Source organism: Bos javanicus, chromosome 15, assembly GCF_032452875.1.
Source record: "Bos javanicus breed banteng chromosome 15, ARS-OSU_banteng_1.0, whole genome shotgun sequence".
Lineage (NCBI taxonomy): Eukaryota > Metazoa > Chordata > Mammalia > Artiodactyla > Bovidae > Bos > Bos javanicus.
In genome coordinates, this window is record NC_083882.1 from 61,418,464 (window position 1) to 61,433,156 (window position 14,693).

General features: G+C 44.1%; 1 protein-coding gene across 3 annotated transcripts in view; it reads right to left on the reverse strand.

Moving 5' to 3' along the window:
• MPPED2 (metallophosphoesterase domain containing 2) overlaps nucleotides 1-14,693 on the reverse strand; it is a 210,660-nt gene that overhangs the window by 45,814 nt on the left and 150,153 nt on the right. The window lies entirely within an intron of this gene.

Here is a 14,693-nt window from a genome sequence, read left to right on the forward strand (position 1 = left end):
AAAACAAGCAACCCAATTTACTTGCCAAGACTGTCAGAGCTCTCCACCCCTGACCCTAGATGCTAAGTTTTGGTCTAAAATGACTTCTTCTGTCCAAGTTACTGATTTTCCTGAAAACACTGGGTTATAATGAAAATGCGGACATTTAGCTCAAGTGCTCTTTTGTAATGGTTCTGCAAAGCAAAGCAGCAACAAACTTAACATACTGTGTTTTCTAGCAGGGAGGGAGGGACTGAGGCAGAGAAAAGCTGTTGAAAACAAAAGATCATTTTATTTGCTAGCATTTGAGAAACTTTAGATTTTGTACTCTGCATCCCAGGTTGCATAAACAATGGGTCGTTCTAGTCAAGCAGGTTGGAGTTGTTCAGGTGGGGTCTTCCTGCCCCAGAGCACTGGGCATGAAGTCCCATCTCTAAGTGACAGCCCAGTGGACCAGAAGCTACCCTCTTAGGCTGTTACCTGCCATGGAATCTCAAACAAGTTCGGAACTTCTGACAGTCTGATTTGATAAAAATCCCAAAGCCACAGTAGCCCATTATGTGGGCAAACTATTCATTTTACATTCACCTCCTTGTCGTGTTAGTGCAGAGGTCATCCAAAGAGGAGGCCTAATTAATCAAACTGTCAGAGGCAATGAGGAGGAGCATGTTAATAGGACTTGTATTTCACCCAGGAAAGCGGCGGCCTGACAGGGACCAGAAAATATGGCCTTGGTGTTGCTGTTTATTAGCAATGCTGAGATCAGTGGTAATAGGAGCCAAGCAGTGTGTGGTTGATAAAGTGCGGGGTGTCAAGCAGCAGCAGCAAGTCGAAATTAGACTGACAAGAGCCAGCACTCGGCGGATATTGATAGCTGATAAATAGGAAGCCTGGTGCAGAGGGGCATATCAAAGAGGGTGGCACAGCCAAGAGGGGTCTGCAGTTAGGCAGGGGTCAGGGAGAAAAGGCAGAGTGCACATTCTGTCTTTTGCTGAAAATGAGTCTTTTTTTTTTTTTAATTGAAGTATAGTTGATTGACAATATTAGTTTCAGGTATACAGCATAAGTGATTCAGTACTTGCAGATTGTACTCTATTATATTAGTGCTAGACAATGGTTACAATTCCCTGTGTGATACAATATATTCTTGTTGCTTATCTACACATAGTCATTTGTATCTCTTAGTCCCATACCCCTAATTGTCCCTCCCCATCTCCCTCTCCCCTTTGATAATCACAGCTTCATTTTCTTTATCTATGAGTCTGTTTCTGTTTTGCATATGCATTCACTTGTATTATTTTTTAGATTCCACATATAAGTGATACATATTATTTGCCTTTCTCCAATTTCACTAAGCATAATATTCTCTATGTCCATCCACATTGCCGCAAATGGTAGAATTTCATTCTTTTTTATGACTGAGTTGCATTCCCTCATATATATATGAGGGAGTATATACATACATACATATATATACATATATATCACATACACAAACATAGGGCTTCCCTGGTCGCTCAGCTGGTAAAGAATCCACCTTGCAATGCAGGAGACCCCAGTTCAATTCCTGGGTTGGGAAGTTTCCCTGGAGAAGGGATAGGTTACCCACTCCAGTATCTATTCCATTCTTGGGCTTCCCTGGTCGCTCAGCTGGTAAAGAATCCACCTGCAATGCAGGAGACCCCGGTTCAATTCCTGGGTTGGGAAGGGATAGGTTACCCACTCCAGTATCCATTCCATTCTTGGGCTTCCCTGGTGGCTCAGATGGTAAAGAATCTGCCTGCAATGCGGGAGACCTGGGTCCAATCCCTGGGTTAGAAAGATCCCTTGGAGGAGGGCTTGACAACTCACTCCAGTATTCTTGCCTGCAGAGTCCCCATGGACAGAGGAACCTGGTGGGCTACAGTTCATGGGGTCGCCAAGAGTCAGACACGACTGAGCAACTAAAAGTACACACACACACATACTCGAAATGCCTCCTTATTTCATTCAATCAGTATTTATCCACAGACTGGTTGCACCAGTCCTGGGCTGGGTGCTGTGATGCCAAGATGCACAAGCTATTACCCTTACCTGCCGGGCTTATTATTTTGGAAAGCAGATTCCCTTAAGAAAGTGATGAAAGCAACAGACCTTCGAAAGAGAAAATTCACATTTACACCAAAGACACAGAATTAACACACAATTGCAGGGGTTTTTACAGAATTGAAGCCCATTCAGGGGCATTTTTAGAGGGGAGTTCCATCTTAAGAGTTCCCTGTCCGCTGTCACCACCTAACACTATAGGGTTATTTAAAAAAAATATTTATATATAGACTTTTGGCTGCATTGGGTCTTCATTGCTGTGCTCAGGCTTTCTCTAGTTGCAGCGAGTGGGGGCGACTTTTTAGTTGAACGGCACAGGCTTCTTACTGCAGTGGCTTCTCTTGTTGCTGAACATGGGCTGTAGGACAATCAGCCTTCAGTAGTTTCGACTAAGGGGCTCAGGAGTTGTGGCACACGGGCTTTGTTGCACCTCCCCAGACCGGGGGTCGAACCTATGTCCCCTGCATTAGTAGGTGGATTTTAACCACTGGATCATCAGGGAAGTCCCTGAGGGGGTATTTTTTTCAGAGGCAAATGAGCATCATTTTGGTGGGAAGAAGGAGACACACCACAAAGGCATGATTTTCATAACAGGATTTCCATCAGAAAAAGACAATATCTTCACACCATTCACATTGAACTCCATCTTATTTTCTGCAGCATCATCTTTGTTACTGAAGAAGTAGCCACAATGCTCAGAGGCATTAGCCAGCAAAGGAATCAACAGCTCCTGGAGCAAGTGGAATCTCTGAGACTTGAGGGCACAACAGTTGCACTTGAGGAGTTTCATAAGCCTGGCACAGATGCCAGACCCCCACGGGGCAGCCCCATTCTTGACCTCTGGGCAGGGCTTGCTGCTGGTTTAGTCACTAAGTCGTATTCAAGTCTTTGGAACCCCACGGACTGTAGCCCACCAGGCTCCTCTGTCCATGGAATTTCCCAAGCAAGAACACAGGTGTGGGCTATTTCCTTCTCCAGCGGATTTTCCTGACCCAGGGATCAAACCCACATCTCCTGCTTGGCAGGCAGATTCTTTACCACTGAGCCACCTGGGAAGGGTTCCAATGGTTTCCTGGGCTCCAGATGATCACAATGTGCCCTAAAGGTTTACAGCTCTATTGAACTGATTCTTACAACAGCTTTCAGGGAAGCTACTGCTAGGTGTCCAATTTAATGTATGACTAGAACATAGATTAAACCATTTTAGACAACTTTCATCAATAAGGGAGAAATGCAAAGGGTTAATTCTTATTTTTTGCAAGTATTTTCCTGATTTTTAACTTCCCTCTCTATGCTTCTTTCTCAGCACTTATCTACTTCAACACTGGACACAGGAGATGAGCGAAGACCACGGGCGAAGGCGCAGGGAGGGCGCAAGAAAAAAAAAAAAAAAACACTGGACACAGAGACTTCCCTGGTGATCCAGTGGTTAAGTGTTTGTGCTCCCAATGGAGGAGGCCTGGATTTGATCCCTGGTCAGGAGACTAAATCCCTGCATGCTGCAACTAAGACCTGGCACAGACGAAAAAAGAAAGAAAGAAAGAAGACTGAATGTATTTGTTTTAACTTATCTGTTTTCTTGCTTGATCTTTAGTCTCCCATACTAGATTTTAAGGTCACCACAGTAGGTTCTTTGATCTATTTTATGCCAAATATATGTCCACTGCCAAACACAGAGCCTGGAAGGTGCTCAATAAATGTTTGCAGAATGAATGAATGGATGTGTATGTCCCTAAGCTCAACTGAAAATAAAATCAGAGTATCATGAATCTTACAATTCTACTCTGCTTGAATACGAACTCATTCCTTCACTTCAAAATATTCACTGGACATCTAATATTGCCAGCCCTTATTAGAACCTAGGGATTCAGTTACCAAAAGAGACTTGACATGGCCTGTACAAAGCTCTACGGTCTCACTCCTTGTCTAGAACAGAATAAATAATAAATATAATGATTGGCATATGGGGTCTCGGAGAGTCGGACCATTCTTGGTGACTGAACAACAAAAATAACTGGAAGTATATTAGTAATGTTGTGCTGTGCTTAGTCGCTCCGTTGGGCCCGACTCTTTGTGACCCCATGGACTGTACCCTGGCAGGCTCCTCTGTCCGTGGGGATTCTCCAGGCAAGAATACTGGAGTGGTCTGCCAAGTCCTCCTCCAGGGAATCTTCCCAACCCAGGAATCGAACCCAGGTCTCCTGCATTGCAGGCAGATTTTTTACCAGCTGAGCTACCAGGGAAGCCCATATTAGTAATAACAGGTGTTAAATTGTTCCTATATTTCAGGTTACACAAAGTAATTTGCACGTATTATCTCATGAGTGCTCATATCTATGGTATAAATGAAATGCTGTTAATGGTCCCATAATACAGATGAAGATCTGAGTTCTGAAGGGATGAAGTAAGCTGCCAATGGTCAGCAAGAGGCAAATGGGGAAGCTGGGGTTTGACACCAGCGAGACCTGAATCCAAAGCCTGGATTCCTAGGATCAACAAAACAGGGTCACCCCCAGGTACTTCTAAAACACCCAGGAAACAGACACAGAAAAATATTAGCTCCATATGTGAACTTCCTCTCCTGTTCTACATCCAGTTTTTACAGCCAAGAGTTTAATGGCAATGTCTTAATGGGGTTTTTCAGTTTGCAAAGAACATCCACATAAAACTACACACTTTCCTCTCAGAGAAACTCTGCAGGAGGGGATAGAGAACATTAGCCTTTTTGACCAGAAGAGGTAACAGGGTCAGGGAAGGTCTGGATCAGGGTCACACAGCTGGTAAGGGGTAGAGAAGAGGCTCTGTGGTCCCCAGTATCATTTTATTTTCTTCATGTAAAGGATTTGGAAACTACCCTTAGCTTCTAAATTGTGATCCCTGGAAAACAATCTGGGTGGCAGGCACAGGATCAGAAGACAGGAGACCAGCAGCTTGGTGTGATGCAGGAGCCACCTGGGCTCTTCATTCCAGCCTCGCCACTGATGGGCTGTGGGGTCTGAGTGAACCCCTTCCCCTTTCTGGGCTCTGCTTCTTCCCAGCAAGATGGGGATGGGGACCCTGATGACAGTGATCTGTAGGCTACTTTCCAGCTCTGACACATGGGAAGCCATACCTCACCCCTTGTTTCTTTCTCCTTTTCGGCTTCCCTTCTTCATCTTCAGCTGCTTTTGTAACACTTGGGAATTGTGTGTGACAAAGGTTGGGCCCTCAGGACTACGGACCTTGGCTGTCAGGTCTCAGAAACACAATGGCCACTGCTGAGCTGTCCCTCGGGCAGAGGGTAAGCAGGGGCTCAGAGAAGCGGTGGTCTTCGTCCCCAGGCAGCGGCTGTTATGATGGATAACAGGGATTCCTAATACCCCGTGTCTCATATTAAAACTGAACTGAGTCAGGGACTTTTCTACTAAGGAACCTACTTTAGGGTGAGAAATGTGTAGTCCATTTAGATTCTTATCAGGGGACTTCCCCAGTGGTCCAGTGACTAAGTTTCCACCTGTTAATGCAGAGGGTGCAGGTTTGATCCCTGGTTGGGGAACGAGGATTCCACATATCACTGGGTGCGGCCAAAAATACATAAACAAAAAATAGAACCTTATTAGGAACCTCCCACTACTCCATGGGAGATGTCATTTTAATGTGTGCTCAGTCGTGTCTGCCTCTTTGCGACCCCGTGGACTGTAGCCCGCCAGGCTCCTCTATCCACGGAATTTTCCAGGCACAAGTACTGGAGTGGGGTGCCATTTCCTCTCCAGTTTTAATGTTAAAAGAAGCCTATTACCACAAACGTCGATTTAACTTCTACCATTTCCATGTGTTTTCCTGTAATGTTACAGGAAGTTTCCAAAGAACACAACTGGTTTTGCAGCGGGCTTCACTATCACAGAATTTAAACGGATGGGGGTGGGATTTTGTTTTTTGTTTTTCCAATCTCCCTGACTGGCAGCCCACAGGGAGGGATCCAGTTGGAGATTTGGAGGCAGGAGGCCTGTGCCCCAGTTCCTGCTTTCCCTGTAACTCAGAGCAATCATGGGCAAGTCATTTAACCTTGATTTCTTAAATTGAGGATGGAATCACACCAATTAAGCCTGCCTCAAAGGAACATGAAAGCAGAAGGGAGCCACGAGCCAGTTCCCATTTCCTGCTCTTCTCATTCTGCCCTTTCTGTACATTCATGCTGCCTAAAATCACCGCCACTGATCACTACAGCAGAAAAGCAGAATCAAGAGTGTTTCACTTCTCTGCTTAAAATCCTTTACAAGCTTTTCATTATCTAAGAATAAACCTCAGATCCGTGAGCTCCCCACAGAGAATCCTTGCCTGCATCCACTTCTCTCTTTCACCTCAGTCTCCTTGATTCTTCTATCTTCTGTTCCAAGGACCCTTCCTCTCTAGCACTGCCAAGTGGCCATGGCTGGGTCATCCTCCAAGATCTGGCTTAAACCCGACCCCTTCTTTGGGCCTGTGAACCTGCCCCGGCCCATCTTTAGCACGAGCACCTTCTTTCTCCTCTGCTCCTCCAGCCCTCTGTGAGGACCTTCATTTAGGCAGTTTCTGCAGATTTGTAATTAATGATGTTTCTGTGTTCCCTTCCCTCACTATATCAGCGTTTCTTTTGTGATCCTTGCATCAGGATTACCTGGGATGCTCCTTAGAAATGAAGGCTTCTGGGTCCCACTCAAACTCAATAAATCACACCTTTGGAGGAGGGTATGTTTTGGGTTTGGTGAAGTCTGAGAATCACTGGCCTAGTGCATAAGCTCTCAAGACGCAGGCAACACTCTCGATTCTCTGTGCATCTCCAGTGCTCAGCACAGTACCTGGCACCTAGCACTCAGTCAACATCTGTGAGTGAATAAATCACTTATGCCCTTAGGATATAGGCAAGTGGAGTTCTTGTCCTGAGGGTTTGGCATGAAGACGTTTTGCCTTGAGATGTCTCTAGAAACACATTCTGTTGAGCAGTGGGACTATAAAAATGACTGTTAGGATAAAAGAGATCAGATAGTACTGCCGTGTTTCTTTGCTAACACTGTTCTACATGGCTCTGCAAAAATGATGGCGGGAGCTTAAAACAAAATCTGGAAAAGAAGGACTTTGGGCTGGGGGAGCTGCTGCAGATGGCAGCCTTGCGGAGGAGACCCTCCTGGTCAAGGATGCCCAGCACGCGCTGGCTGTTGTCCAAGTGAGACTCCCTGGTGGAGTCGGCACCAGGATGGATAGCTGCAAGGATGCTCAATCAGTTCAGTTATGTGCTGTGGGCACTGAGAGGAAACAAACCCCTCTGAGCTTTTTTTTCTGCCCAGAAACAAATAAATTAAAAAACAGAAAACAAATTTATAGATGTTTATGCATGCTGCTAAGTCACTTCAGTCATGTCTGACTCTTTGTGACCCTATGGACTATACCCCACCAGGCTCCTCTGTCCATGGGAATCTCCAGGCAAGAATACTGGGTTGCCACGCTCTCCTCCAGGGGATCTTCCTGACCTGGGGATTGAACCGGCATCTCTTATGTCTCCTGCACTGGGGGCAGGTTCTGTACCACTAGTGCCACCTGAGAAGCCTCATAGATGTTTATATATATATTTATATTTCATATAAATAGAGGCAAAATAAATACAAAAGGGTAAAAACTATGTGCAGCCTAAATGTAGTCGCTTGTGAGGTTACGTCCTACTAAAGTAGAAGCAATGGATTCCCTAGGACAACGTCTTCACTGAAGAGAATTTAGGGCTTCCTGGTGGCTCAGTGGTAAAGAGTCCACCTGCCAATGCAGGAGACGCAGGTTCGATTCCCTAATCTGGGAGAATCCTGCATGCCATGGAGCAGCTAGGCCCATGGGCCACAGTTGCTGAGCCCGAGCTCTAGAGCCCGCTGGAAGCCCTCATGCTCTAGAGTCTGTGATCTGCAACAAGAGAAGTCACCGCAACGAGAATCGAGCCCATCGCAATGAAGAGTAGACCTCGCTCACCACAATGAAAGAAAAGCCTGCAAAGCAAAGAAGATCCAGCACAGTCAAAAACAAAATAAAGAAATAAAAATTATATATATAAAAAAAGAACTACAAATGAAAAAAGAGAGTGAGACTTAGGGTCCAAGCCCAAAGGGGTGCACTGTCAGGCCCAGCTACAGGCTCCAGTGTATAAAGCTCCATGCCTGGAAGGCATTCCAGGCCCAGACAGATACTGGGACCTGCAGAGGCGGAGGACCTGCTTCTATTACCCACTGTCCCTCGGGCATCCTTTCATTTAGCCTTCCTGAAAACCCATCTCTTTGAATTGAGGCTTTGCAGGGGCCCTCACAAAATGAAGATGGAGACCACTTTATTTTATTTCTGAGACAATCAAATTTCTCTCCAATAGGGCAATTTCAAGACTGGCTATTTTTGTAAATAGTGCCCTGCAGCCCCACCAGTAACACCACACCCTGCACACCTGCTTCCGGCTGTGTGGCGACGTTCTCACTGAATTTGTTTTCCTCAGGCATTAGGAAAATAACTGAGTTTCCCTTCCCATGGGGAAAATTGAGTGCACCAAAATTTCTGGTCATTTTCTACAGTTTGCTCTGTGATTTCAAAATGGCACATTTCATTGTGCATGGATAAAACCAAGCAAAGGAAACGGTTTCTTCTCTCCTGAGCTTCGCCACTTGGCTCATAGGCGTAGATGCCCTCCTGCTATGTCTGACTTGATTACTCCCTTCAAAGGCTGCCAGGAGTCTCAGACTTGGTCTATGTGAGGCTGGCTTTGCCCTTCCCAAGGAGGGACCAAGACAGCATCTGAATGGCATTGGCATGGAGCTGGTGTCCAAAAGGCAACTTCCGGTGCTCCCGGGGCTGCTGTAGGACACAAAAGAGGTCAGGGAAGGTCATTTCTTTCCCAAAGAGGTCATCCCGGATCTTGTCTCTGTGCCACACACCTCTGTTTCAGGCATTCCTTTGAGCAAGCAACAACTTCTTCAAAAGACTCCTTTAAAAAAAGGAAGGGGCTCCTTTTCACCTTGGCAAGGAGACTATTGTTGCTCGAAAACAAAAGGAATCTGCACCTTCATCCCATGACATTGCTATAGGAACCTTATTTACAGTATGACAAAAACCCGGTCCATTCTTATAGCCTCATTAAATCTAAGCCTCATTTAACTAGTAGGACATTTTTACAATGGGTTTACTGGCGCACCGTGATAAATGGCTGTCTAACATCTTTCAACAATAGCCGGGTTTCAGCCATAACCACGGTGTGTGTAAACACAGCATCAGTTTAACAATGCACAGTGCTGAATAGCAGGAAGTGAAGGCAAACATTTTCCCCAAGCGCTTTTTGTATGTGTTGGGGGGTTAAAAAAAAAAAGAAAAAACTCACTAGAGGGAAATTTATAATTTTTTTTTTTACAAGTTTAATGTTTCTGCTAAGGAGAGTAAAGATGACCTTTGAAATTCATGACCTAGTTTAAAAAAAATTTTCCTGAAATTCGATAATTTGATCCCTGAAAGATAAAAAGAGTAGGCAATAGACTCAGAATGACCCCATTCTTCTTTTTCAAAAATCCTATATCTGAAAAATGAATAGAATGGCTTGTGAATATACATAGCTCACCCTTCTAGAAACTGAAGTCTCGCTTGCTTATTTGAGAATATGAGTTAGGTTGCTGGGCAAATTAAAACCACTACAATATTATAAAGTAATTTGCCTCCAATTAAAATAAATAAATAATTTTTTAATTAAAAAAAAGAACAAACTAGTGCCAAGCCAGATTCTAAAGCAATATTTTAAAAAATCAGAAGGTCAAAAAAAAAAAAAAATCAGAAGGTCTATAAACTCTGGATTTTTTTCTCTGGGATAGAGCATCTAATCACCACATTCATATTCAAGCCTGTGAAGGCCTCTTCCAGATACCTGAGGGGGCCAAAAGGTGGAAAAGCAGAAGGTTTCCTAACCTAGGGGAGAAAAAACTCAAATACACTCGACACATTTAGATCCCATCCAGGTTTTCACTGGATTCTGATTTAATTTCACACCAAGTGCTATTGCATAACTGGACAGAGCAAAGCCTCTAGTATTTACACTGGAGACCAAGGGCTGACACTCTGTCTAAATGAAATTTCCCAGATGTCCCAAGCAGTTTTTACCTTGTTTCCACTCTACCAGTTTGAAATGTCACTATCTGTTGCTGGAGTGACAGGTGAGCAAAAGCCAAACCTGGCTTAGCTGGAGCTCAGAGCAAACAGGCCTGGGAAGCAGCCTAAGATCCCCCGCCCCACTCCCCTTGGGGCCGCTGTGAACGTTCTGTCCCACCAAGCAGCTCTGCCAAAGGGGACTCAGAGCTTTGACACTGACCCTCTCTAAAGGCCAATTAATTAGGAGAGACTATGAAGAAGTATTACTGAAAATAAAGGACATGATCTCTGTCTCTTTTCTTCTTTGTGCTATAAGAACAAAAGGCTGCCCGTCCGAGTGAGTTTTGGCAATAACTCTAATTTTATTATGAGAATATACATTTAAAACAGAACACCCGTTTTCCATAAAACTAGTTCTCATAGTGTTATAAAAATGAAAAAGCTAAGGGTATATCCTAAGATTACTCCAGTGACTTGTTTTTTTCCCCCTTTCTTCTTTTTAATACCAAAAGGCAGCTTCCACAACCTATGCCTTCCTTCCCCTATGGGATGGGAGGCAATCAGAAGGCAGGGATGTGTGCTTCATCCACAGTGTAAATCATGTAGGCATCGTTGTTCCCTCCAGGAAGTCGTCCCTCTGCAGGTCAGCCTGGCTTAGCATGATGGGATATGGGAGACCCCCACCCACAAAGGTAAAGATCCCTCACCTGGACAGTCCTGCCCAGATCACAGCAGTCTTTGGGCACAACCAGAACTCGTTAACCTGTCAGCCATTCAGCCCTTTGAGACTGGCTTCCTGATGCTCTGACCATGAAGCTCAATAACTCTGCATTAGAGTTTTCCCACTCTAAGGCAGACAGGATGCTGACCTGGGTAATGTTTCATCCTGAACTCAAAGCCTCTGTGTCTTACTTTTGAAGTCGAACATAATGTCTAAAATTTGAAAACTCATCTTCAGGCACGACTTGAGTTGTCCTTTATAAATATTGTTTCTGCAGAGAAAACCTGCACCAGGATGAGTAATGGAGGGAATCCTGTAGCAGTTCCTTTAGTTTTTGCTGTCATCCCCAACAATGAGGGGCAAATCAAGAATCAGGGGGGAAATTCACCTGGAAAGGAGACAACACTTAAGGAAAACACGGAATTTCCTTTGACTATCTGAGGAATTGATGTGCGCACTGAGACACAGACAAGTATGGATTCGACCGAAGGAGAACATAGAGCTTTGCCTGAGTAGTGACCCTTAGGTGAGGGGAACAGACGTGCTGCAGTGCAAGGGGAGGGGGACCAGCACGCAGCCAGCAAAATCAGTCCTGACCATACACAGCGCAACAGGTGGCCTGGCCACACCTTTATACTCCGTGCGTGATTAAGCTGATAGGGGATGAATTCATTCATTCTCATTCTTTCTCATTCTTAAGCCTCTCTCTCCTGTGTTAAGAACTGTTTAAAGGTGACAGATGGCTACCTAAACATTAAGGAATGTTGCAATCCAGTTCTGTCATCCTAAAAATCAAATGAAAAGAGGAATGAAAAGAAATGGTTAGCTTCCTATTTTTTAGCGGTTTTTACAATGTATCTACATGGGGCCTTGACAATTGCTTAAACAGTGCCACAACGGCCTCATATTTAAGACCATTTACACCAGCACCGTCTTTCCAGGAAGGTTTGTTGTTTAGTCACTTGTGTCAGACACTTTTGTGACCCCATAGACTGTAGCCCACTAGGCTCCTCTTGTCCGTGGGATTCTCCAGGCAAGAATACTGGAGTGGGTTGCCATTTACTTCTCTTCAAATACTCTGTGAGCACTAATTATTCAGGCAACCACACAGCTAGCAGCATGAACAAAAACTCTTTAGACTGACAAATATATGGCAATAGGAATTAACTCGCACTTGAAAAAACAGTGATCTATACTCCTGTTAAAAATTAATACTTCAGTGAGAGGAATAAGTGATAGAAAAAAATTCCTGGTGGGGTCAGAATTTTCAGTCTCTGCTTGGTAAATTTTATTCTCTGTCCTTTAACGAGAAGGAGCTCACTCAGAAGGTTTCAGTTTTTCTGAGAAAACAGTTCATCAGTATCTATGGAATAAACCACCATGTTCTGAGAAGGCTCATCCAGCTCTGCTCCTTGGACCCATTCTAAAGAGATGTTGAGAACTGGAAAAGGGGGTGGGGATGGAAGGAGAGAGAGGTTTTTTGCTCTGGTCTGGGACAGGGTTCTCATAGAGGCTGGATCCTTAATGATGACATAAATTGATAATGTGCATGCATGCATGCTCAGATGCTTCAGATGTGTTCGACTCTTTGCAACCTCATGGACTGTACCCTGCCAGGCTCCTCTGTCCATGGGATTTTCCAGGCAAGAATATAGGAGCGGGGTGACACACCCTCCTCCAGGGGATCTTCCCGACCCAGGGATCAAAGCTGTGTCTCTTATGTCTCCTGCATTGGCAGGTGGGCTCTTTGCCACTACCACCATCTGGGAAGTCCTAAACCCATAGGACAGTTTAAAAGAAGTTTCTCACTCATATACTGGTTTGACATTTTGACCTTCTAAGTTTTCAGAATGGTCCTTTCTTTTCCAATTGCTAAAAAGTGACATCCTCCTTAAGTTACCTGAGAAGCTTAAAATGACCCCTTGGCATTTTCAAATTGTTGATGTGTGCCCCAAATTCATAAAGTTGCAGATCCTAATGATACCAAAAGGCTTCCCTGGTGGCTCAGATGGTAAAGAGTCTGCTTGCAATGCAGGAGACCTGGGTTCGATCCGTGGGTTGGGAAGATCCCCTGGAAAAGGAAATGGCAACCCACTCTAGTATTCTGGCCTGGGAAACCCCATGGAGAGAGAGGCCTGGCAGGCTACAGTCCATAGGGTTGCAAAGAGTCAGACACAACTGAGCAACTCACACACACAATGATACCAAAAGATAAATAAAAGTCCATGAGAGAAAGCTGGCATTTACTCAGTGCCCATTAAATTCCAGCAATCTTTACATAGATGGTTGCATTTAATCTGCAAAGCAGTTATTTCATAACCTTTACGTTGAGGAGGCTCAGGGAGGTAAAGTGATCTGCTTAGGATCACACAGTGAGTAAGTAACTGAGCCAGGGTTCAGATGCAGTTCTAAGTCTAAAAGCCATGCTCTTTCCCATGAACCAGAGGCTCCAATAAACTGTTCAGTCTATGCTGTCCTGGCAAGTCATCTGGGTTTACTTGTGGATTGCCATAGTCCTATTTGGGTGTTCATTTATACATGAATCTCCCCATAATCTAGGTTCTCAGGGTGAATATATGATTTAAAGATACATGCACCCCAATGTCCATAGTTCACAGCAGCATTATTTATAATAGCCAAGATATGGAAGAGAAATAAATGCCCATCATCAGATAAACAGATAAAGAAGATGTGTGTACACACACTATGGGATACTACCCAGCCATAAAAAAAGAATGATTTTGCAACTTGAAACAACATGGATGGACTTGGAGGGAGATAAGTCAGAGATAGAAAGACAAGTACTGTATGATTTCACTTACATGTGGAATTTTAAAAATAAAACCAGCCCAGGTTCGATGCATGAGATAGGGTGCTCAGGGCTGGTACAGTGGGATGACCCAGAGGGATGGGATGGGGAGGGCGGTGGAGGGGGGGTTCAGGATGGGGAACACATGTACGCCCATGGCGGATTCATGTCAATGTATGGCAATACCACTACAATATTGTAAAGTAATTAGCCTCCAATTAAAAGAAATACATTTATATTAAAAAATAAAAATAAAAAAAATACAACTAGTGAATATAACAAAAAAGAAACAGACCCACAAATATAAAGAACAAACAAGTGGCTTCTAGTGGGAAGAAAGATGAAGGGAGGGACAAGATAGGGATTAAAAGCTACCAACGATTATGTATAAAATAAATAAGCCACAAGGATATAATGGACAATTCAGGGAATATAGCCAATATTTTAAAATAACTCTAATTGGAGTATAACCCTGAAAAACTGTGAATCACTATGCTGCATACCTGTAATTTGTATAACATTGTACATCAACTGTACTTCAATTTAAAAGAAATGACACTAACGAACCAATCTGCATTCACTTCCTCCTACCCAAATGCCCAGGGCAAACTCTGATGAGGCAGCACCTAATATAATACACGTGAGGCGTTCTTAGAACGTAAGAAACAGAGCCTTTCCTGTAACACACCATTCACGTCACAGTGTCACGGTGGGAGAAGCCCTGCGATCGGGTTCTGGCTCCTCCAAAGCAGCACCTCCCGTCTGCTTCTCAGTCTGTTTTCTCTGGTGCTAAATGAGCAACTAAGATTAGATGATCTCAAAGTTCCTTTCCAGTTCCATGCGTGAGAAAATGTTAGGCGGTTGAGAGAGAAAAAGTGAAAAAATAAAATGTGAGTGGAACCATAACATGTTAGGAACCACAAAATGTTAGTGATGGAAAGGAACTCAGAGATCAGTTAGAGATCGAGCAATATTTTCATTTTACAA